A 24,845-nucleotide genomic window follows, 5' to 3' on the forward strand; every position below is an offset into this window, starting at 1 on the left:
ATTAAATAGAAGAGGCACAATGCTGACTTAAGTACAAGAAGACTGACTCTTCCTACTGTCTATATTTTGAACAATTCCTGTGACACTAATTATAGATTCCGATGCTTCACTTCAAGTTTACTGTATCCCTCTGACCATCTTTTTGACGATGAAACACAGATATTGCATCGGAATTAAATAGAATAGGCACAATGCCGACGTAAGTACAAGAAGGCAGACTCTTCTTACTGACTATGCTTTGAACCATTCCTGTGACACTAGTTATAGATTCCGATGCTTCACTTCAGGTTTACCGTACGATGAAACACAGAAATTGCATCGGAATTAAATAGAAAAGGCACAATGCTGACTTAAGTACAAGAAGACTGACTCTTCCTACTGTCTATATTTTGAACAATTCCTGTGACACTAGTTATAGATTCCGATGCTTCACTTCAAGTTTACTGTATCCCTCTGACCATCCTTTTGACGATGAAACACAGAAATTGCATCGGAATTAAATAGAATAGGCACAATGCCGACGTAAGTACAAGAAGACAGACTCTTCTTACTGACTATGTTTTGAACCATTCCTGTGACACTAGTTATAGATTCCGATGCTTCACTTCAGGTTTACCGTATCCCTCTGACCTTCTTATTGACGATGAAACACAGAAATTGCATCGGAATTAAATAGAAAACGCACAATGCCGACTTAAGTACAAGAAGACTGACTCTTCTTACTGTCTATGTTTTGAACCATTCCTGTGACACTAGTTATAGATTCCGATGCTTCACTTCAGGTTTACTGTATCCCTTGGACCTCCTTATTGACGATGAAACACAGAAATTGCATCCGAATTAAATAGAAAAGTCACAATGCCGGCTTAAGTACAAGAAGACTGACTCTACATACTGTCTATGCTTTGAACCATTCCTTCGACGCTAGTTACAGATTCCGATGCTTCACTTCGGGTTTACTGTATCCCTCTGACCTTCTTATTGACGATGAAACACAGAAATTGCATCGGAACTAAATGGAAAAGGCACAATGCCGACTTAAGTACATGAAGATTGACTCTTCGTACTGTCTATGTTTTGAACCAATCCTGTGACACTAGTTATAGATTCCGATGCTTCACTTCAGGTGCATTGTATCCCTTGGACGATCTTATTGACGATGAAACACAGAACTTGTATCGTAATTAAATAGAAAAGGCACAATGCCGACTGAAGTACAATAAGACTGACTCTTCTTACTGACTATGTTTTGAACCATTCCTGTGTCGCTAGTTATATATTCCGATGCTTCACTTCAGGTTTACTGTATCCCTCTGACCTTCTTATTGACGATGAAACACAGAAATTGCATCGGAATTAAATACAATAGGCACAATGCCGACTAAAGTACAAGAAGACTGACTCTTCGTACTGACTATGTTTTGAACCATTCCTGTGACACTAGTTATAGATTACGATGATTCACTTCAGGTTTACTGTATCCCTTGGACCGTCTTATTGACGATGAAACACAGAAATTGCATCGGAGTTAAATAGAAAAGGCACAATGCCGAGAAATGTACAAGAAGACTGACTCCTCTTACTGTCTATGTTTAGAACCATTCCTGTGACACTAGTTATAGATACCGATGCTTCACATCAGGTTTACTGTATCCCTTGGACCTTCTTATTGACGATGAAACACAGAAATTGCATCGAAATTAAATAGAAAAGGCACAATGCCGATATAAGTATAAGAAGACTGACTCTTCTTACTGTCTCTGATTTGAACAATTCCTGTGACACTAGTTCCAGATTCCGATGCTTTACTTGAGGGTTACTGTATCCCTCTGACTTTCTTATTGACGATGAAACACAGAAATTGCATCGGAATTAAATAGAAAAGGCACAATGCCGACTTAAGTACAAGAAGACTGACTCTTCGTACTGCCTATGTTTTGAACCATTCCTGTGACACTAGTTATAGATTCCGATGCTTCACTTCAGGTTTACTGTATCCCTTTGACGTTCTTATTGACGATGAAACACAGAAATTGGATCGGAATTAAATAGAAGAGGCAAAATGCTGACTTAAGTACAAGAAGACTGACTCTTCCTACTGTCTATATTTTGAACAATTCCTGTGACACTAATTATAGATTCCGATGCTTCACTTCAAGTTTACTGTATCCCTCTGACTATCTTTTTGACGATGAAACACAGATATTGCATCGGAATTAAATAGAATAGGCACAATGCCGACGTAAGTACAAGAAGACAGACTCTTCTTACTGACTATGCTTTGAACCATTCCTGTGACACTAGTTATAGATTCCGATGCTTCACTTCAGGTTTACCGTATCCCTCTGACCTTCTTATTGACGATGAAACACAGAAATTCCATCGGAATTAAATAGAAAAGGCACAATGCTGACTTAAGTACAAGAAGACTGATTCTTCTTACTGTCTATGCTTTGAACCATTCCTGTGACACTAGTTATAGATTCAGATGCTTCACTTCAGCTTTACTGTATCCCTTGGATCTTCTTATTGACGATGAAACACAGAAATTGCATCGGAATTAAATAGAGAAGTCACAATGCCGGCTTAAGTACAAGAAGACTGACTCTTCGTACTGTCTATGTTTTGAACCAATCATGTGACAATAGTTTTAGAATCCGATGCTTCACTTCAGGTTCATTGTATCCCTTGGACGATCTTATTGACGATGAAACACAGAAACTGCATCGTAATTAAATAGAAAAGGCACAATGCCGACTTAAGTACAATAAGACTGACTCTTCTTACTGACTATGTTTTGAATCATTCCTGTGACGCTAGTTACAGATTCCGATGATTCACTTCAGGTTTACCGTATCCCTTGGACCTTGTTATTGACGATGAAACACAGATATTGCATCGATATTAAATTCAAAAGGCACAATGCCGACTTAAGTACAAGAAGACTGACTCTTCTTACTGACTATGATTTGAACCATTCCTGTGACACTAGTTAGAAATTCCGATGGTTAACTTCAGGTTTACTGTATCCCTCTGACCTTCTTATTGACGATGAAACACAGTAATAGCATCGGAATTAAATTGAAAAGGGCTTAATGCCGACTTAAGTACATGAAGATTGACTCTTCCTACTGTCTATGTTTTGAACCAATGGTGTGACACTAGTTATAGATTCCGATGCTTCAATTCAGGTTCAGTGTATCCCTTGGACGTTCTTATTGACGATGAAACACAGAAATTGCATCGTAATTAAGTAGAAAAGGCACAATGCCGACTTAAGTACAATAAGACTGACTCTTCTTACTGACTATGTTTTTAACCATTCCTGTGACGCTAGTTACAGATTCCGATGCTTCACTTCAGGTTTACTGTATCCCTTGGACCTTCTTATTGACGATGAAACACAGATATTGCATCGGAATTAAATACAAAAGGCACAATGCCGACTTAAGTACAAGAAGACTGACTCTTCTTACTGACTATGTATTGAACCATTCCTGTGACACTAGTTAGAGATTCCGATGGTTCACTTCAGGTTTACTGTATCCCTCTGACCTTCTTATTGACGATGAAACACAGTAATTGCATCGGAATTAAATTGAAAAGGGCATAATGCCGACTTAAGTACAAGTAGACTGACTCTTCTTACTCTCTATGTTTGAACCATTTCTGTGACACTAGTTATAGTTTCCAAAGCTTCACTTCAGGTTTACTGTAACCCTTGGACCTTCTTATTGACGATGAAACACAGAAATTGCATTAGTATTAAATACAAAAGGCACAAGGCCGACTTAAGTACATGTAGACTGACTCTTCCTACTGTCTATGTTTTGAAACATTCCTGTGACACTAGTTATAGATTCCGATACTTCATTTCAGGTTTACTGTATCCCTTGGACATTCTTATTGACGATGAAACACAGAATGTGCATCGGAATTAAATAGAAAAGGCACAATGCTGACTTAAGTACAAGAAGACTGACTCTTCCCACTGTCTATGTTTTGAACCATTCCTGTGACACTAGTTATGGATTCCGATGCTTCACTTCAGGTTTACTGCATCCCTCTGACCTTCTTATTGACGATGAAACACAGATATTGCATCGGAATCAAATACAAAAGGCACTATGCCGACTTAGGTACATGAAGACTGACTCTTCTTTTTGTCTATAATTTGAACCATTTCTGTGACACTAGTTATTGATTCCGATGCTTCACTTAAGGTTTACTGTATCCCTCTGACCATCTTATTGACGATGAAACACAGAAATTGCATCGGAATTAATTACAAAAGGCACAATGCCGACTTAAGTACAAGAAGACCGACTCTTCGTACTGACTGTCTTTTGAACCATTCCTGTGACACTAGTTATAGATTCCGATGATTTACTTCAGGTTTACCGTATCCTTTGGACCTTCTTATTGACGATGAAACACAGAAATTGCATCGGAATTAAATTGAAAAGGGCATAATGCCGACTTAAGTACAAGTAGACTGACTCTTCTTACTCTCTATGTTTGAACCATTCCTGTGACACTAGTTATAGTTTCCAAAGCTTCACTTCAGGTTTACTGTAACCCTTAGACCTTCTTATTGACGATGAAACACAGAAATTGCATTAGAATTAAATACAAAAGGCACAATGCCGACTTAAGTACAAGAAGACTGACTCTTCTTACTGACTGTGTTTTGAACCGTTCCTGTGACACTAGTTATAGATTCCGCTGCTTCACTTCAGGTTTATTGTATCCCTCTGACCTTCTTATTGACGATGAAACACAGAAATTGCATCGGAATTAATTACAAAAGGCACAATGCTGACTTAAGTACAAGAAGACCGACTCTTCGTACTGACTGTGTTTTGAACCATTCCTGTGACACTAGTTATAGATTCCGATGATTTACTTCAGGTTTACTGTATCCTTTGGACCTTCTTATTGACGATGAAACACGGAAATTGCATCGGAAATAAATAGAAAAGGCACAATGCCAACTTAAGTACTAGAGACTGACTCTTCTTACTGACTATGTTTGGAACCATTCCTGTGACACTAGTTATAGATTCCGATGCTTCACTTCAGGTTTGTGAATCCCTCTGACCTTCATATTGACGATGAAACACAGATATTGCATCGGAATTAAATAGAATATCCACAATGCCGACGTAGGTACAAGAAGACTGACTCTTCTTAATGACTATGTTTTGAACAATTCCTGTGACCCTAGTTATAGATTCCGATGCTTCATTTCAGGTTTACTGTATCCCTCTGACCTTCTTATTGACGATGAAACACAGCAATTGCATCGGAAATAAATACAAAAGGCACAATGCCGGCTTCATTGCAAGAAGACTGACCTTTCTAACAGTCTATGCTTTGATCCATTCGAGTGACACTAGTTATAGATTCCGATGCTTCACTTCAGGTTTACTGTACCCCTTGGAGCTTCTTATTGACGATGAAACACAGAAATTGCATCGGAATTAAATAGAAAAGGCACAATGCCGACTTAAGTACAAGAAGACTGACTCCTCTTACTGTCTATGTTTTGAACCATTTCTGTGACGCTAGTTACAGATTCCGATGCTTCACTTAGGGTTTACTGTATCCCTCTGACCATCTTATTGACAATGAAGCACAGAAATTGCATCGGAATTAAATAGAAAAGGCACAATGCCGACTTAAGTACATGAAGATTGACTCTTCCTACTGTCTATGTTTTGAACCAATCCTGTGACACTAGTTATAGATTCGGATGCTTCACTTCAGGTTCACTGTATCCCTTGGACGTTCTTATTGACGATGAAACACAGATTTTGCATCGTAATTAAATAGAAAAGGCACAATTCAGACTTAGGTTCAATAAGACTGACCCTTCTTACTGACTATGCTTTGAACCATTCCTGTGACGCTAGTTACAGATTCCGATGCTTCACTTCAGGTTTACTGAATCCCTTGGACCTTCTTATTGACGATGAAACACAGATATTGCATCGGAATTAAATACAAAAGGCACAATGCCGACTTAAGTACAAGAAGAATGACTCTTCTTACGGATTGTGTTTTGAACCATTCCTGTGACACTAGTTAGAGATTCCGATGCTTCACTTCAGGTTTACTGTATCCCTCTGACTTTCTTATTGACGATGAAACACAGTAATTGCATCGGAATTAAATTGAAAAGGGCATAATGCCGACTTAAATACAAGTAGACTGACTCTTCTTACTCTCTATGTTTGAACCATTCCTGTGACACTAGTTATAGATTCCAAAGCTTCACTTCAGGTTTACTGTATCCCTGGGACCTTCTTATTGACGATGAAACACAGATATTGCATCGGAATTAAATACAAAAGGCACAATGCCGACTTAAGTACAAGAAGACTGACTCTTCTGACTGACTATGTTTTGAACCGTTCCTGTGACACTAGTTATAGATTCCGATGCTTCACTTCAGGTTTACTGTATCCCTCTGACCTTCTTATTGACGATGAAACACAGAAATTGCATCGGAATGAAATACAAAAGGCACAAGGCCGACTTAAGTACATGTAGACTGACTCTTCCTATTGTCTATGATTTGAGACATTCCTGTGACACTAGTTATAGATTCCGATACTTCATTTCAGGTTTACTGTATCCCTTGGACCTTCTTATTGACGATGAAACACAGAATGTGCATCGGAATTAAATAGAAAAGGCACAATGCTGACTTAAGTACAAGAAGACTGACTCTTCCTACTGTCTATTTTTTGAACCAATCCTGTGACACTAGTTATAGATTCGGATGCTTCACTTCAGGTTCACTGTATCCCTTGGACGTTCTTATTGACGATGAAACACAGTTTTTGCATCGTAATTAAATAGAAAAGGCACAATGCCGACTTAAGTACAAGAAGACTGACTCTTCCTACTGTCTATGTTTTGAACGATTCCTGTGACACAAGATTTAGATTCCGATGCTTCACTTCAGGTTTACTGTATCTCTTGGACCTTCTTATTAACGATGAAACACAGAAACTGCATCGGAATTAAATAGAAAATGCACAATGCCGACTTAAGTACAAGAAGACTGACTCATCTTACTGTCTATGTTTTGAACCATTCCTGTGACGCAAGTTACAGATTCCGATGCTTCACTTCAGGTTTACTGTATCCCTCTGACCTTCTTAAATGGCGATGAAACACTGAAATTGCATCGGAATGAAATAGAAAAAGCACAATGCCGACATAAGTGCAAGAAGATTGACTCTTCTCACTGACTATGATTTGAACCATTCCTTTGACACTAGTTATAGATTCCGATGCTTCACTTAAGGTTTACTGTATCCCTCTGACATTCTTATTGACGATGAAACACAGATATGGCACCGAATTAAATACAAAAGGCACAATGCCGACTTAAGTACAATGAGACTGACTCTTCGTACTGACTATGTTTTGGACCATTCCTGTGACACTAGTTATAGATTCCTATGCTTCACTTCAGGTTGACTGTATCCCTTGGACCTTCTTATTGACGATGAAACACAGATATTGCATCGGAATTAAATACAAAAGGCACAATGCCGACTTAAGTACATGAAGATTGACTCTTCCTACTGTCTATGCTTTGAACCAATCCTGTGACACTAGTTATAGATTCGGATGCTTCACGTCAGGTTCACTGTATCCCTTGGACGTTCTTATTGTCGAAGAAACACAGAAATTGCATCGTAATTAAATAGAAAAAGCACAATGCCGACTTAAGTACAAAAAGACTGACTCTTCTTACTGACTATGTTTTGAACCATTCCTGTGACGGTAGTTACAGATTCCGATGCTTCACTTCAGGTTTACTGTATCCCTTGGACCTTCTTATTGACGATGAAACTCAGATATTGTATCGGAATTAAATTCAAAAGGCACAATGCCGACTTAAGTACAAGAAGACTGACTCTTCTTACTGACTATATTTTGAACCAATCTGTGACACTAGTTAGAGATTCCGATGATTCACTTCAGGTTTACTGTATCCCTCTGACCTTCTTACTGACGATGAATCACAGTAATTGCTTCGGAATTAAAGTGAAAAGGGCATAATGCCGACTTAAGTACAAGTAGACTGACTCTTCTTACTCTCTATGTTTGAACCATTCCTGTGACACTAGTTATAGATTCCAAAGCTTCACTTCAGGTTTACTGTATCCCTTGGACCTTCTTATTGACGATGAAACACAGAAATTGCATCGGAATTAAATACAAAAGGCACAATGCCGACTTAAGTACAACAAGACTGACTCTTCCTACTGTCTATGTTTTGAATCATTCCTGTGACACTAGTTATAGATTCCGATGCTTCACTTCAGGTTTACTGTATCCCTCTGACCTTCTTATTGACGATGAAACACAGATATTGCATCGGAATTAAATACAAAAGGCACAATGCCGACGTAAGTACAAGAAGACTGACTCTTCTTACTGTCGATGTTTTGAACACTTCCTGTGACACTAGTTATAGATTCCGATGCTTCGCGTCACGTTTCCTGTATCCCTCTGACCTTCTTATTGACGATGAAACACAGAAGTTGCATCGGAATTAAATACAAAAGGCACAATGCCGACTTATGTACAAGAAGACTGACTCTTCCTACTGTCTATGTTTTGAACCATTCCTGTGACACTAGTTATAGATTCCGATGCTACACTTCAGGTTTACTGTATCCCTCTGACCTGCTTCTTGACGTTGAAACACAGAAGTTGCATCGGAATTAAATACAAATGGAACAATGCTGACTTAAGTACAAGAAGACTGACTCACCTTACTGTCTATGCTTTGAACCATTCCTGTGACACAAGATATAGATTCCGATGCTTCACTTCAGGTTTACTGTATCTCTTTGACCTTCTTATTAACGATGAAACACAGAAATTGCATCGGAATTAAATAGAAAATGCACAATGCCGACTTAAGTACAAGAAGACTGACTCATCTTACTGTCTATGTTTTGAACCATTCCTGTGTCGCAATTTACAGATTCCGATGCTTGACTTCAGGTTTACTGTATCCCTCTGACCTTCTTATTGGCGATAAAACACTGAAATTGCATCGGAATGAAATAGAAAAAGCACAATGCCGACATAAGTACAAGAAGATTGACTCTTCTCACTGACTATGATTTGAACCATTCCTGTGACACTAGTTATAGATTCCGATGCTTCACTTAAGGTTTACTGTATCCCTCTGACATTCTTATTGACGATGAAACACAGAAATGGCACCGAATTAGATACAAAAGGCACAATGCCGACTTAAGTACAATGAGACTGACTCTTCGTACTGACTATGATTTGGACCATTCCTGTGACACTAGTTATAGATTCCTATGCTTCACTTCGGGTTGACTGTATCCCTTGGACCTTCTTATTGACGATGAAACACAGATTTTGCATCGGAATTAAATACAAAAGGCACATTGCCGACTTAAGTACAAGAAGACTGACTCTTCTTACTGTCTATGTTTTGAACCATTCCTGTGACGCTAGTTACAGATTCCGATGCTTCACTTCGGGTTTACTGTATCCCTCTGACCTTCTTATTGACGATTAAACACAGAAATTGCATCGGAATTAAATAGATAAGGCACAATGCCGACTTAAGTACATGAAGATTGACTCTTCCTACTGTCTATGCTTTGAACCAATACTGTGACTCTAGTTATAGATTCGGATGCTTCACTTCAGGTTCACTGTATCCCTTGGACGTTCTTATTGACGATGAAACACAGAAATTGCATCGTAATTAAATAGAAAAGCCACAATGCCGACTTAAGTACAAAAAGACTGTCTCTTCTTACTGACTATGTTTTGAACCATTCCTGTGACGCTAGTTACAGATTCCGATGCTTCACTTCAGGTTTACTGTATCCATTGGACCTTCTTATTGACGATGAAACACAGATATTGTATCGGAAATAAATACAAAAGGCACAATGCCGACTTAAGTACAAGAAGACTGACTCATCTTACTGACTATATTTTGAACCAATCTGTGACACTAGTTAGAGATTCCGATGATTCACTTCAGGTTTACTGTATCCCTCTGACCTTCTTACTGACAATGAATCACAGTAATTGCATCGGAATTAAATTGAAAAGGTCATAATGCCGACTTAAGTACAAGTAGACTGACACCTCTTACTCTCTATGTTTGAACCATTCCTGTGACACTAGTTATAGATTCCAAAGCTTCACTTCAGGTTTACTGTATCCCTTGGACGTTCTTATTGACGATGAAACACAGAAATTGCATCGGAATTAAATACAAAAGGCACAATGCCGACTTAAGTACAAGAAGACTGACTCTTCTTACTGACTATATTTTGAAACATTCCTGTGACGCTAGTTACAGATTCCGATGCTTCACTTCAGGTTGACTGTATCCCTTGGACCTACTTATTGACGATAAAACACAGATTTTTCATCGGAATTAAATACAAAAGGCACAATGCCGACGTAAGTACAAGAAGACTGACTCTTCTTACTGACGATGTTTTGAACACTTCCTGTGACACTAGTTATAGATTCCGATGCTTCTCGTCATGTTTCCTGTATCCCTCTGACCTTCTTCATGACGTTGAAACACAGAAATTGCATCGGAATTAAATTGAAAAGGGCATAATGCCGACTTAAGTACAAGTAGACTGACTCTTCTTAATCTCTATGTTTGAACCGTTCCTGTGACACTAGTTATAGTTTCCAAAGCTTCACTTCAGGTTTACTGTAACCCTTGGACCTTCTTATTGACGATGAAACACAGAAATTGCATTAGAATTAAATACAAAAGGCACAATGCCGACTTAAGTACAAGAAGACTGACTCTTCGTACTGACTGTGTTTTGAACCATTCCTGTGACACTAGTTATAGATTCCGATGATTTACTTCAGGTTTACCGTATCCTTTGGACCTTCTTATTGACGATGAAACACAGAAATTGCATCGGAAATAAATAGAAAAGGCACAATGCCAACTTAAGTACAAGAGACTGACTCTTCTTACTGACTATGTTTGGAACCATTCCTGTGACACTAGTTATAGATTCCGATGCTTCACTTCAGGTTTACTGTATCCCTCTGACCTTCTTATTGACGATGAAACACAGATATTGCATCGGAAATAAATAGAATAGGCACAATGCCGACGTAGGTACTAGAAGACGGACTCTTCTTAATGACTATGTTTTGAACAATTCCTGTGACACTAGTTATAGATTCCGATGCTTCAGTTCAGGTTTACTGTATCCCTCTGACCTTCTTATTGACGATGAAACACAGAAATTGCATCGGAATTAAATACAAAAGGCACAATGCCGACTTAAGTACAAGAAGACTGACCATCCTTACAGTCTATGCTTTGAACCATTCCTGTGACACTAGTTATAGATTCCGATGCTTCACTTCAGGTTTACTGTACCCCTTGGGCCTTCTTATTGACGATGAAACACAGAAATTGCATCGGAGTTAAATAGAAAAGGCACAATGCCGACTTAAGTACAAGAAGACTGACTCCTTTTACTGTCTATGTTTTGAACCATTCCTGTGACGCTAGTTACAGATTCCGATGCTTCACTTCAGGTTTACTGAATCCCTTGGACCTTCTTATTGACGATGAAACACAGATATTGCATCGGAATTAAATACAAAAGGCACAATGCCGACTTAAGTACAAGTAGAATGACTCTTCTTACTGACTATGCTTTGAACCATTCCTGTGACACTAGTTAGAGATTCCGATGCTTCACTTCAGATTTACTGTATCCCTCTGACTTTCTTATTGACGATGAAACACAGTAATTGCATCGGAATTAAATTGAAAAGGGCATAATGCCGACTTAAGTACAAGTAGACTGACTCTTCTTACTCTCTATGTTTGAACCATTCCTGTGACACTAGTTATAGATTCCAAAGCTTCACTTCAGGTTTACTGTATCCCTTGGACCTTCTTATTGACGATGAAACACAGAAATTGCATCGGAGTTAAATAGAAAAGGCACAATGCCGACTTAAGTACAAGAAGACTGACTCCTTTTACTGTCTATGTTTTGAACCATTCCTGTGACGCTAGTTACAGATTCCGATGCTTCACTTCAGGTTTACTGAATCCCTTGGACCTTCTTATTGACGATGAAACACAGATATTGCATCGGAATTAAATAAAAAAGGCACAATGCCGACTTAAGTACAAGAAGACTGACTCTTCTTACTGACTGTATTTTGAACCGTTCCTGTGACACTAGTTATAGATTCCGCTGCTTCACTTCAGGTTTGTTGTATCCCTCTGACCTTCTTATTGACGATGAAACACAGAAATTGCATCGGAATTAATTACAAAAGGCACAATGCTGACTTAAGTACAAGAAGACCGACTCTTCGTACTGACTGTGTTTTGAACCATTCCTGTGACACTAGTTATAGATTCCGATGATTTACTTCAGGTTTACTGTATCCTTTGGACCTTCTTATTGACGATGAAACACGGAAATTGCATCGGAAATAAATAGAAAAGGCACAATGCCAACTTAAGTACTAGAGACTGACTCTTCTTACTGACTATGTTTGGAACCATTCCTGTGACACTAGTTATAGATTCCGATGCTTCACTTCAGGTTTGTGAATCCCTCTGACCTTCATATTGACGATGAAACACAGATATTGCATCGGAATTAAATATAATAGGCACAATGCCGACGTAGGTACAAGAAGACTGACTCTTCTTAATGACTATGTTTTGAACAATTCCTGTGACCCTAGTTATAGATTCCGATGCTTCATTTCAGGTTTACTGTATCCCTCTGACCTTCTTATTGACGATGAAACACAGAAATTGCATCGGAAATAAGTACAAAAGGCACAATGCCGGCTTCATTGCAAGAAGACTGACCTTTCTAACAGTCTATGCTTTGATCCATTCGTGTGACACTAGTTATAGATTCCGATGCTTCACTTCAGGTTTACTGTACCCCTTGGAGCTTCTTATTGACGATGAAACACAGAAATTGCATCGGAATTAAATAGAAAAGGCACAATGCCGACTTAAGTACAAGAAGACTGACTCCTCTTACTGTCTATGTTTTGAACCATTTCTGTGACGCTAGTTACAGATTCCGATGCTTCACTTAGGGTTTACTGTATCCCTCTGACCTTCTTATTGACAATGAAGCACAGAAATTGCATCGGAATTAAATAGAAAAGGCACAATGCCGACTTAAGTACATGAAGATTGACTCTTCCTACTGTCTATGTTTTGAACCAATCCTGTGACACTAGTTATAGATTCGGATGCTTCACTTCAGGTTCACTGTATCCCTTGGACGTTCTTATTGACGATGAAACACAGATTTTGCATCGTAATTAAATAGAAAAGGCACAATTCAGACTTAGGTTCAATAAGACTGACCCTTCTTACTGACTATGCTTTGAACCATTCCTGTGACGCTAGTTACAGATTCCGATGCTTCACTTCAGGTTTACTGAATCCCTTGGACCTTCTTATTGACGATGAAACACAGATATTGCATCGGAATTAAATACAAAAGGCACAATGCCGACTTAAGTACAAGAAGAATGACTCTTCTTACGGACTATGTTTTGAACCATTCCTGTGACACTAGTTAGAGATTCCGATGCTTCACTTCAGGTTTACTGTATCCCTCTGACTTTCTTATTGACGATGAAACACAGTAATTGCATCGGAATTAAATTGAAAAGGGCATAATGCCGACTTAAATACAAGTAGACTGACTCTTCTTACTCTCTATGTTTGAACCATTCCTGTGACACTAGTTATAGATTCCAAAGCTTCACTTCAGGTTTACTGTATCCCTGGGACCTTCTTATTGACGATGAAACACAGATATTGCATCGGAATTAAATACAAAAGGCACAATGCCGACTTAAGTACAAGAAGACTGACTCTTCTGACTGACTATGTTTTGAACCGTTCCTGTGACACTAGTTATAGATTCCGATGCTTCACTTCAGGTTTACTGTATCCCTCTGACCTTCTTATTGACGATGAAACACAGAAATTGCATCGGAATGAAATACAAAAGGCACAAGGCCGACTTAAGTACATGTAGACTGACTCTTCCTATTGTCTATGATTTGAGACATTCCTGTGACACTAGTTATAGATTCCGATACTTCATTTCAGGTTTACTGTATCCCTTGGACCTTCTTATTGACGATGAAACACAGAATGTGCATCGGAATTAAATAGAAAAGGCACAATGCTGACTTAAGTACAAGAAGACTGACTCTTCCTACTGTCTATGTTTTGAACCAATCCTGTGACACTAGTTATAGATTCGGATGCTTCACTTCAGGTTCAATGTATCCCTTGGACGTTCTTATTGACGATGAAACACAGAAATTGCATCGGAATTAAATACAAAAGGCACAATGCCGACTTAAGTACAATGAGACTGACTCTTCGTACTGACTATGTTTTGGACCATTCCTGTGACACTAGTTATAGATTCCTATGCTTCACTTCAGGTTGACTGTATCCCTTGGACCTTCTTATTGACGATGAAACACAGATATTGCATCGGAATTAAATACAAAAGGCACAATGCCGACTTAAGTACATGAAGATTGACTCTTCCTACTGTCTATGCTTTGAACCAATCCTGTGACACTAGTTATAGATTCGGATGCTTCACGTCAGGTTCACTGTATCCCTTGGACGTTCTTATTGTCGAAGAAACACAGAAATTGCATCGTAATTAAATAGAAAAAGCACAATGCCGACTTAAGTACAAAAAGACTGACACTTCTTACTGACTATGTTTTGAACCATTCCTGTGACGGTAGTTACAGATTCCGATGCTTCACTTCAGGTTTACGGTATCCCTTGGACCTTCTTATTGACGATGAAACTCAGATATTGTATCGGAATTAAATTCAAAAGGCACAATGCCGACTTAAGTACAAGAAGACTGACTCTTCTTACTGACTATATTTTGAACCAATCTGTGACACTAGTTAGAGATTCCGATGATTCACTTCAGGTTTACTGTATCCCTCTGACCTTCTTACTGACGATGAATCACAGTAATTGCTTCGGAATTAAAGTGAAAAGGGCTTAATGCCGACTTAAGTACAAGTAGACTGACTCTTCTTACTCTCTATGTTTGAACCATTCCTGTGACACTAGTTATAGATTCCAAAGCTTCACTTCAGGTTTACTGTATCCCTTGGACCTTCTTATTGACGATGAAACACAGAAATTGCATCGGAATTAAATACAAAAGGCACAATGCCGACTTAAGTACAACAAGACTGACTCTCCCTACTGTCTATGTTTTGAATCATTCCTGTGACACTAGTTATAGATTCCGATGCTTCACTTCAGGTTTACTGTATCCCTCTGACCTTCTTATTGACGATGAAACACAGATATTGCATCGGAATTAAATACAAAAGGCACAATGCCGACGTAAGTACAAGAAGACTGACTCTTCTTACTGACGATGTTTTGAACACTTCCTGTGACACTAGTTATAGATTCCGATGCTTCGCGTCACGTTTCCTGTATCCCTCTGACCTTCTTATTGACGATGAAACACAGAAGTTGCATCGGAATTAAATACAAAAGGCACAATGCCGACTTATGTACAAGAAGACTGACTCTTCCTACTGTCTATGTTTTGAACCATTCCTGTGACACTAGTTATAGATTCCGATGCTACACTTCAGGTTTACTGTATCCCTCTGACCTGCTTCTTGACGTTGAGACACAGAAATTGCATCGGAATTAAATACAAATGGAACAATGCTGACTTAAGTACAAGAAGACTGACTCACCTTACTGTCTATGCTTTGAACCATTCCTGTGACACAAGATATAGATTCCGATGCTTCACTTCAGGTTTACTGTATCTCTTTGACCTTCTTATTAACGATGAAACACAGAAATTGCATCGGAATTAAATAGAAAATGCACAATGCCGACTTAAGTACAAGAAGACTGACTCATCTTACTGTCTATGTTTTGAACCATTCCTGTGTCGCAATTTACAGATTCCGATGCTTGACTTCAGGTTTACTGTATCCCTCTGACCTTCTTATTGGCGATAAAACACTGAAATTGCATCGGAATGAAATAGAAAAAGCACAATGCCGACATAAGTACAAGAAGATTGACTGTTCTCACTGACTATGATTTGAACCATTCCTGTGACACTAGTTATAGATTCCGATGCTTCACTTAAGGTTTACTGTATCCCTCTGACATTCTTATTGACGATGAAACACAGAAATGGCACCGAATTAGATACAAAAGGCACAATGCCGACTTAAGTACAATGAGACTGACTCTTCGTACTGACTATGATTTGGACCATTCCTGTGACACTAGTTATAGATTCCTATGCTTCACTTCGGGTTGACTGTATCCCTTGGACCTTCTTATTGACGATGAAACACAGATTTTGCATCGGAATTAAATACAAAAGGCACATTGCCGACTTAAGTACAAGAAGGCTGACTCTTCTTACTGTCTATGTTTTGAACCATTCCTGTGACGCTAGTTACAGATTCCGATGCTTCACTTCGGGTTTACTGTATCCCTCTGACCTTCTTATTGACGATTAAACACAGAAATTGCATCGGAATTAAATAGATAAGGCACAATGCCGACTTAAGTACATGAAGATTGACTCTTCCTACTGTCTATGCTTTGAACCAATACTGTGACTCTAGTTATAGATTCGGATGCTTCACTTCAGGTTCACTGTATCCCTTGGACGTTCTTATTGACGATGAAACACAGAAATTGCATCGTAATTAAATAGAAAAGCCACAATGCCGACTTAAGTACAAAAAGACTGTCTCTTCTTACTGACTATGTTTTGAACCATTCCTGTGACGCTAGTTACAGATTCCGATGCTTCACTTCAGGTTTACTGTATCCATTGGACCTTCTTATTGACGATGAAACACAGATATTGTATCGGAAATAAATACAAAAGGCACAATGCCGACTTAAGTACAAGAAGACTGACTCATCTTACTGACTATATTTTGAACCAATCTGTGACACTAGTTAGAGATTCCGATGATTCACTTCAGGTTTACTGTATCCCTCTGACCTTCTTACTGACAATGAATCACAGTAATTGCATCGGAATTAAATTGAAAAGGTCATAATGCCGACTTAAGTACAAGTAGACTGACACCTCTTACTCTCTATGTTTGAACCATTCCTGTGACACTAGTTATAGATTCCAAAGCTTCACTTCAGGTTTACTGTATCCCTTGGACGTTCTTATTGACGATGAAACACAGAAATTGCATCGGAATTAAATACAAAAGGCACAATGCCGACTTAAGTACAAGAAGACTGACTCTTCTTACTGACTATATTTTGAAACATTCCTGTGACGCTAGTTACAGATTCCGATGCTTCACTTCAGGTTGACTGTATCCCTTGGACCTACTTATTGACGATGAAACACAGATTTTTCATCGGAATTAAATACAAAAGGCACAATGCCGACGTAAGTACAAGAAGACTGACTCTTCTTACTGACGATGTTTTGAACACTTCCTGTGACACTAGTTATAGATTCCGATGCTTCTCGTAATGTTTCCTGTATCCCTCTGACCTTCTTCATGACGTTGAAACACAGAAATTGCATCGGAATTAAATACAAATGGAACAATGCCGACTTAAGTACAAGAAGACTGACTCACCTTACTGTCTATGTTTTGAATAATTCCTGTGACACTACTTAGAGATTCCGATGCTTCACTTCTGGTTTACTGTATGCCTCTGACCGTCTAATTGACGATGAAACACAGTAATTGCATCGGAATTAAATTGAAAATGGCACAATGCCGACTTAAGTACAAGAAGACTGACTCTTCTTACTGTCTATGTTTTGAACCATTCCTGTGACGCTAGTTACAGATTCCGATTCTTCACTTCGGGTTTACTGTATCCCTCTGACCTTCTTATTGACGATGAAACACAGAAGTTGCATCGGAATTAAATACAAAAGGCACAATGCCGACTTAAGTACAAGAAGACTGACCTTCCTTACAGTCTATGCTTTGAACCACTCCTGTGAAACTAGTTATAGATACCGAAGCTTCACGTCAGGTTTACTGTATCCGTTGGACCTTCTTATTGACGATGAAACACAGAAATTGCATCGGTATTAAATACAAAAGGCACAATGCCGACTCAAGTACAAGAAGACTGACTCTTCCTACTGTCTATGTTTTGAACCATTCCTGTGACACTAGTTATAGATTCCGATGCTACACTTCAGGTTTACTGTATCCCTCTGACCTTACTATTGACGATGAATCACAGAAATTTCATCGGCATTAAATACAAAAGGCACAATGCCGACTTAAGTACAAGAAGACTGACTCACCTTACTGTCTATGTTTTGAACCATTCCTGTGACACAAGATATAGATTCCGATGCTTCAATTCAGGTTTACTGTATCTCTTGGACCTTCTTATTAACGATGAATCACAGAAATTGCATCGGAATTAAATAGAAAATGCACAATGCCGACTTAAGTACAAGAAGACTGACTCATCTTACTCTCTATGTTTTGAACCATTCCTGTGACGCAAGTCACATATTCCGCTGCTTCACTTCAGGTTTACTGTATCGCTCTGACCTTCTTATTGGCGATGAAACACTGAAATTGCATCGGAATTAAAATAAAAAAACACAATGCCGACTTAAGTACAAGAAGACTGACTCCTCTCACTGACTATGATTTGAACCATTTCTGTGACACTAGTTATAGATTCCGATGGTTCACTTAAGGTTTACTGTATCCGTCTGACATTCTTATTGACGATGAAACACAGAAATGGCACGGAATTAAATACAAAAGGCACAATGCTGACTTAAGTACAATAAGACTGACTCTTCGTACTGACTATGTTTTGGACCATTCCTGTGACACTAGTTATAGATTCCTATGCTTAACTTCAGGTTTACTGTATCGCTCTTACCTTCTTATTGATGATGAAACACGGAAACTGCATCGGAATTAAATAGAAAAGGCACAAAGCCGACTTATGTACAAGAAGACTGACTCTTCTTACTGTCTATGTTTTGAACCATTCCTGTGACGCTAGTTACAGATTCCGATGCTTCACTTCAGGTTGACTGTATCCCTTGGACCTTCTTATTGACGATGAAACACAGATATTGCATCGGAATTAAATACAAAAGGCACAATACCGACGTAAGTACAAGAAGACTGACTCTTCTTACTGACTATGTTTTGAACACTTCCTGTGACACTACTTAGAGATTCCGATGCTTCACTTCTGGTTTACTGTATCCCTCTGACCTTCTAATTGACGATGAAACACAGTAATTGCATCGGAATTAAATTGAAAATGGCACAATGCCGACTTAAGTACAAGAAGACTGACTCTTCTTACTGTCTATGTTTTGAACCATTCCTGTGACGCTAGTAACAGATTCCGATGCTTCACTTCGGGTTTACTGTATCCCTCTGACCTTCTTATTGACGATTAAACACAGAAATTGCGTCGGAATTAAATAGAAAAGGCACAATGCCGACTTAAGTACACGAAGATTGACTCTTCCTACTGACTATATTTTGAACCATTCCTGTGACACTAGTTAGAGATTCCGATGCTTCACTTCAGGTTTACTGTATCCCTCTGACCTTCTTATTGACGATGAATCACAGTAATTGCATCGGAATTAAATTGAAAAGGGCATAATGCCGACTTAAGTACAAGTAGACTGACTCTTCTTACTCTCTATGTTTGAACCATTCCTGTGACACTAGTTATAGATTCCAAAGCTTCACTTCAGGTTTACTGTATCCCTTGGACCTTGTTATTGACGATGAAACACAGAAATTGCATCGGAATTAAATACAAAAGGCACAATGCCGACTTAAGTACAAGAAGACTGACTCCTCCTACTGTCTATGTTTTGAACCAGTCCTGTGACACTAGTTATAGATTCCGAAGCTTCACTTCAGGTTTACTGTATCCCTCTGACCTTATTATTTACGATGAATCACAGAAATTGCATCGGAATTAAATACAAAAGGCTCAATGCCGACTTAAGTACAAGATGACTGACTCTTCCAACTGACTGCTTTGAAACTTTCCTGTGACACTAGTTATAGATTCGGATGCTTTACTTCACGTTTACTGTATCCCTCCGACCTTCTTATTGACGTTGAAACACAGAAATTGCATCGGAAATAAATACAAATGGAACAATGCCGACTAAAGTACAAGGAGACTGACTCACCTTACTGTCTATGATTTGAACCGTTCCTGTGACACAAGATATAGATTCCGATGCTTCACTTCAGGTTTACTGTATCCCTCTTACCTTCTTATTGACGATGTAACACGGAAATTGCATCGGAATTAAATAGAAAAGTTACAATGCCGACTTATGTACAAGTAGACTGACTCTTCTTACTGTCTATGTTTTGAACCATTCCTGTGACGCTAGTTACAGATTCCGATGCTTCACTACAGGTTGACTGTATCCCTTGGACCTTCTTATTGACGATGAAACGCAGATATTGCATTGGAATTAAATACAAAAGGCACAATGCCGACGTAGGTACAAGAAGACTGACTCTTCTTACTGTCTATGTTTTGAACCATTCCTGTGACATTAGTTATAGATTCCGATGCTTCACTCCAGGTTTGCTGAATCCCTTGGACATTCTTATTGACGATGAAACTCAGAAATTGCATCGGAATTAAATACAAAAGGCACAATGCAGACTTAAGTACAAGAAGACTGACTCTTCTTACTGACCATGTTTTGAACCATTCCTGTGACACTAGTTATAGATTCCGATGCTGCACTTCAGGTTTACTGTTTCCCTCTCACCTCCTTATTGACGATGAAACACAGATAGTGCATCGGAATTAAATAGAAAAGGCACAATGGCGACTTAAGTACAAGAAGAATGACTCTTCCTACTGTCCATGTTTTGAACCATTCCTGCGACACTAGTTATAGATTGGGATGCTTTATTTCAGGTTTACTGTATCCCTTGGATCTTCTTATTGACGATGAAACACAGATAGTGCATCGAAGTTCATTACGAAAGGCACAATGCCGACTTAAGTACAAGAAGACTGACTCTTCCTACTGTCTATGTTTTGAACCATTCCTGTGACACTAGTTATAGATTCCGATGCTTCACTTCAGGTTTACTGTATCCCTCTGACCTTCTTTCTGGCGATGAAACACAGAAATTGGATCGGAATTAAATACAAAAAGCACAATGCCGACTTAAGTACAAGCAGACTGACTCCTCTTACTGTCTATGTTTTGAACCATTCCTGTGACACTAGTTATAGATTCCGATGCTGCACTTCAGGTTTACTGTTTCCCTCTCACCTCCTTATTGACGATGAAACACAGATAGTGCATCGGAATTAAATAGAAAAGGCACAATGGCGACTTAAGTACAAGAAGAATGACTCTTCCTACTGTCTATGTTTTGAAACAGTCCTAAGACCTTAGTTATAGAATCAGATGCTTCATTTCAGGTTTATTGTATCCCTTGGACCTTCTTATTGACGATGAAACACAGAATGTGCATCGGAATGAAATAGAAAACGCACAATGCCGACTTAAGTACAACAAGACTGACTCTTCCTACTGTCTATGTTTAGAACCATTCCTGTGACACTAGTTATAGATTCCGATGCTTCATTTCAGGTTTACTGTATCCCTTGGATCTTCTTATTGGCGTTGAAACACAGATAGTGCATCGGAATTAAATACAAAAGGCACAATGCTGACTTAAGTACAAGAAGACTGACTATTCCCACTGTCTATGTTTTGAACCACTCCTGTGACACTAGTTATAGATTCCGATGCTTCACTTCAGGTTTACTGTATCCCTCTGACCTTCTTATTGACGACGAAACACAGAAATTGCATCGGAATTAAATACAAAAGGCACAATGCCGACTTAAGTACAAGAAGACTGACTCTTCTTTTTGTCTATGTTTTGAACCATTCCTGTGACACTAGTTATAGATTCCGATGCTGCACTTCAGGTTTACTGTATCCCTTGGACCTTCTTATTGACGATGAAACACAGATATTGCATCGGAATTAAATACAAAAGGCACAATGCCGACGTAAGTACATGTAGACTGACTCTTCCTACTGTCTATGTTTGAAACAGTCCTGTGACCATAGTTATAGATTCTGATGCTTCATTTCAGGTTTACTGTATCCCTTGGACCTTCTTATTGACGATGAAACACAGATATTGCATCGGAATTAAATAGATAAGGCACAATGCCGACCTATATACAAGAAGACTGACTCTTCCTACTGTCCATGTTTTGAACCATTCCTACGACACAATTTATAGATACCGATGCTTCACTGTAGGTTTACTGTATCCCTCTGACCTTCTTTCTGGCGATGAATCACAGAAATTGGGTCGGAATTAAATACGAAAGGCACAATGCCGACTTAAGTACATGAAGAATGACTCTTCTTACTGTCTATGTTTTGAACCAATCCTGTGACACTAGTTATAGATTCCGATGCTTCACTTCAGATTTACTGTATCCTTTGGACCTTCTTATTGACGATGAAACACAGAAATTGCATCGGAATTAAATACAAAAGGCACAATGCCGACATAAGGATAAGAAGACTGACTCTTCTTACTGACTGTTTTGAACCATTCCTGTGACACTAGTTATAGATTACGATGCTTCACTTCAGGTTTACAGTTTCCCTTGCACCTTCTTATTGACGATGAAACACAGAATTTGCATCGGAATTAAATACAAAAGGCACAATGCCGACTTAAGTACAAGAAGACAGACTCTTCGTACAGACTATTTTTTTAAACCATTCCTGTGACACTAGTTATAGATTCCGATGATTCACTTTAGGTTTACTGTATCCTTTGGACCTTCTTTTTGACGATGAAACACATAAATTGCTTCGGAATTAAATAGGAAAGGCACAATGCCGACTTAAGTACAAGGAAACTGACTCTTCTTACTGACTATGTTTGGAACCATTCCTGTGACACTAGTTACAGATTACGATGCTTCACTTCAGGTTTACTATATCCCTCTGACCTTCTTATTGACGATGAAACACAGAAATTGCATCGGAATGTAATAGAAAAGGCACAATGCCGACTTAAGTACAAGAAGACTGACTCATCTTACTGACTATGATTTGAAATATTCCTGTGACACTAGTTATAGATTCCGATTCCTCACTTCAGGTTTACTGTATCCCTCTGGCCTCCTTATTGACGATGAACTACAGAAATTGCATCGGAATTAAATAGAGAAGGCACAATGCCGACTTAAGTACAACAAGACTGACTCCTCCTACTGTCTATGTTTTGAAACAGTCCTAAGACCTTAGTTATAGAATCAGATGCTTCATTTCAGGTTTATTGTATCCCTTGGACCTTCTTATTGACAATGAAACACAGAAAGTGCATCGGAATGAAATAGAAAAGGCACAATGCCGACTTAAGTACTACAAGACTGACTCTTCCTACTGTCTATGTTTAGAGCCACTCCTGTGACACTAGTTATAGATTCCGATGCTTCATTTCAGGTTTACTGTATCCCTGGGATCTTCTTATTGACGATGAAACACAGATAGTGCATCGGAGTTAAGTACAAAAGGCAAAATGCCGACTTAAGTACAAGATGACTGACTATTCCCACTGTCAATGTTTTGAACCACTCCTGTGACACTAGTTATAGATTCCGATGCTTCACTTCAGGTTTACTGTATCCCTCTGACCTTCTTATTGACGATGAAACACAGAAATTGCATCGGAATTAAAAACTAAGGGCACAATGCCGACTTAAGTACAAGAAGACTGACTCCTCTTTTTGTTTATGTTTTGAACCATTCCTGTGACACTATTTTAGATTCCGATGCTTCACTTCACGTTTACTGTATCCCTTGGACCTTCTTATTGACGATGAAACACAGAAATTGCATCGGAATTAAATAGAAAAGGCACAATGCCGACTTATATACAAGAAGACTGAATCTCCTTACTGTCTATGATTTGAACCAGTCCTGTGACGCTAGTTACAGATTCCGATGCTTCACTTCAGGTTTACTGTATCCCTCTGACTTTCTTATTGACGATGAAACACAGAAATTGCATCGGAATTAAATAGAAAAGGCACAATGCCGACTTAGGTACAAGAAGACTGACTCGTCCTACTGTCTATGATTTGAACCATTCCTGTGACGCTAGTTATAGATTCCGATGCTTCACTTCAGGTTTACTGTATCCCTTGGACGTTCATATTGACGACGAAACACAGAAATTGCATCGGAAGTAAATAGAAAAGGCACAATGCCGACTTAAGCACCAGAAGACTGACTCTTCTTACTGACAATGTTTGGAACCATTCCTGCGACGCTAGTTACAAATTCCGATGCTTCACTTCAGGTCTACTGTATCCCTTGGACCTTCTTACTGACGATGAAACACAGATATTGCATCGGAATTAAATACAAAAGGCACAATGCAGACTTATGTACAAGAAGACTGTCTCTTCATACTGATTATGTTTTGAACCATTCCTGTGACACTAGTTAGAGATTAAGATGCTTCACTTCAGGTATACTGTATCCCTCCGACCTTCTTATTGACGGTGAAGCACAGTAATTGCATCGGAATTAAATTGAAAAGGGCATAATGCCGAGTAAAGTACAAGATTTCTGACTCTTCTTACTGTCTATATCTTGAACCATTCCTGTGACACTAGTTATAGATTCCGATGCTCCATT

The sequence above is a fragment of the Schistocerca americana genome, chromosome X (assembly GCF_021461395.2).
Source record: "Schistocerca americana isolate TAMUIC-IGC-003095 chromosome X, iqSchAmer2.1, whole genome shotgun sequence".
Taxonomy (NCBI): Eukaryota; Metazoa; Arthropoda; class Insecta; order Orthoptera; family Acrididae; genus Schistocerca; species Schistocerca americana.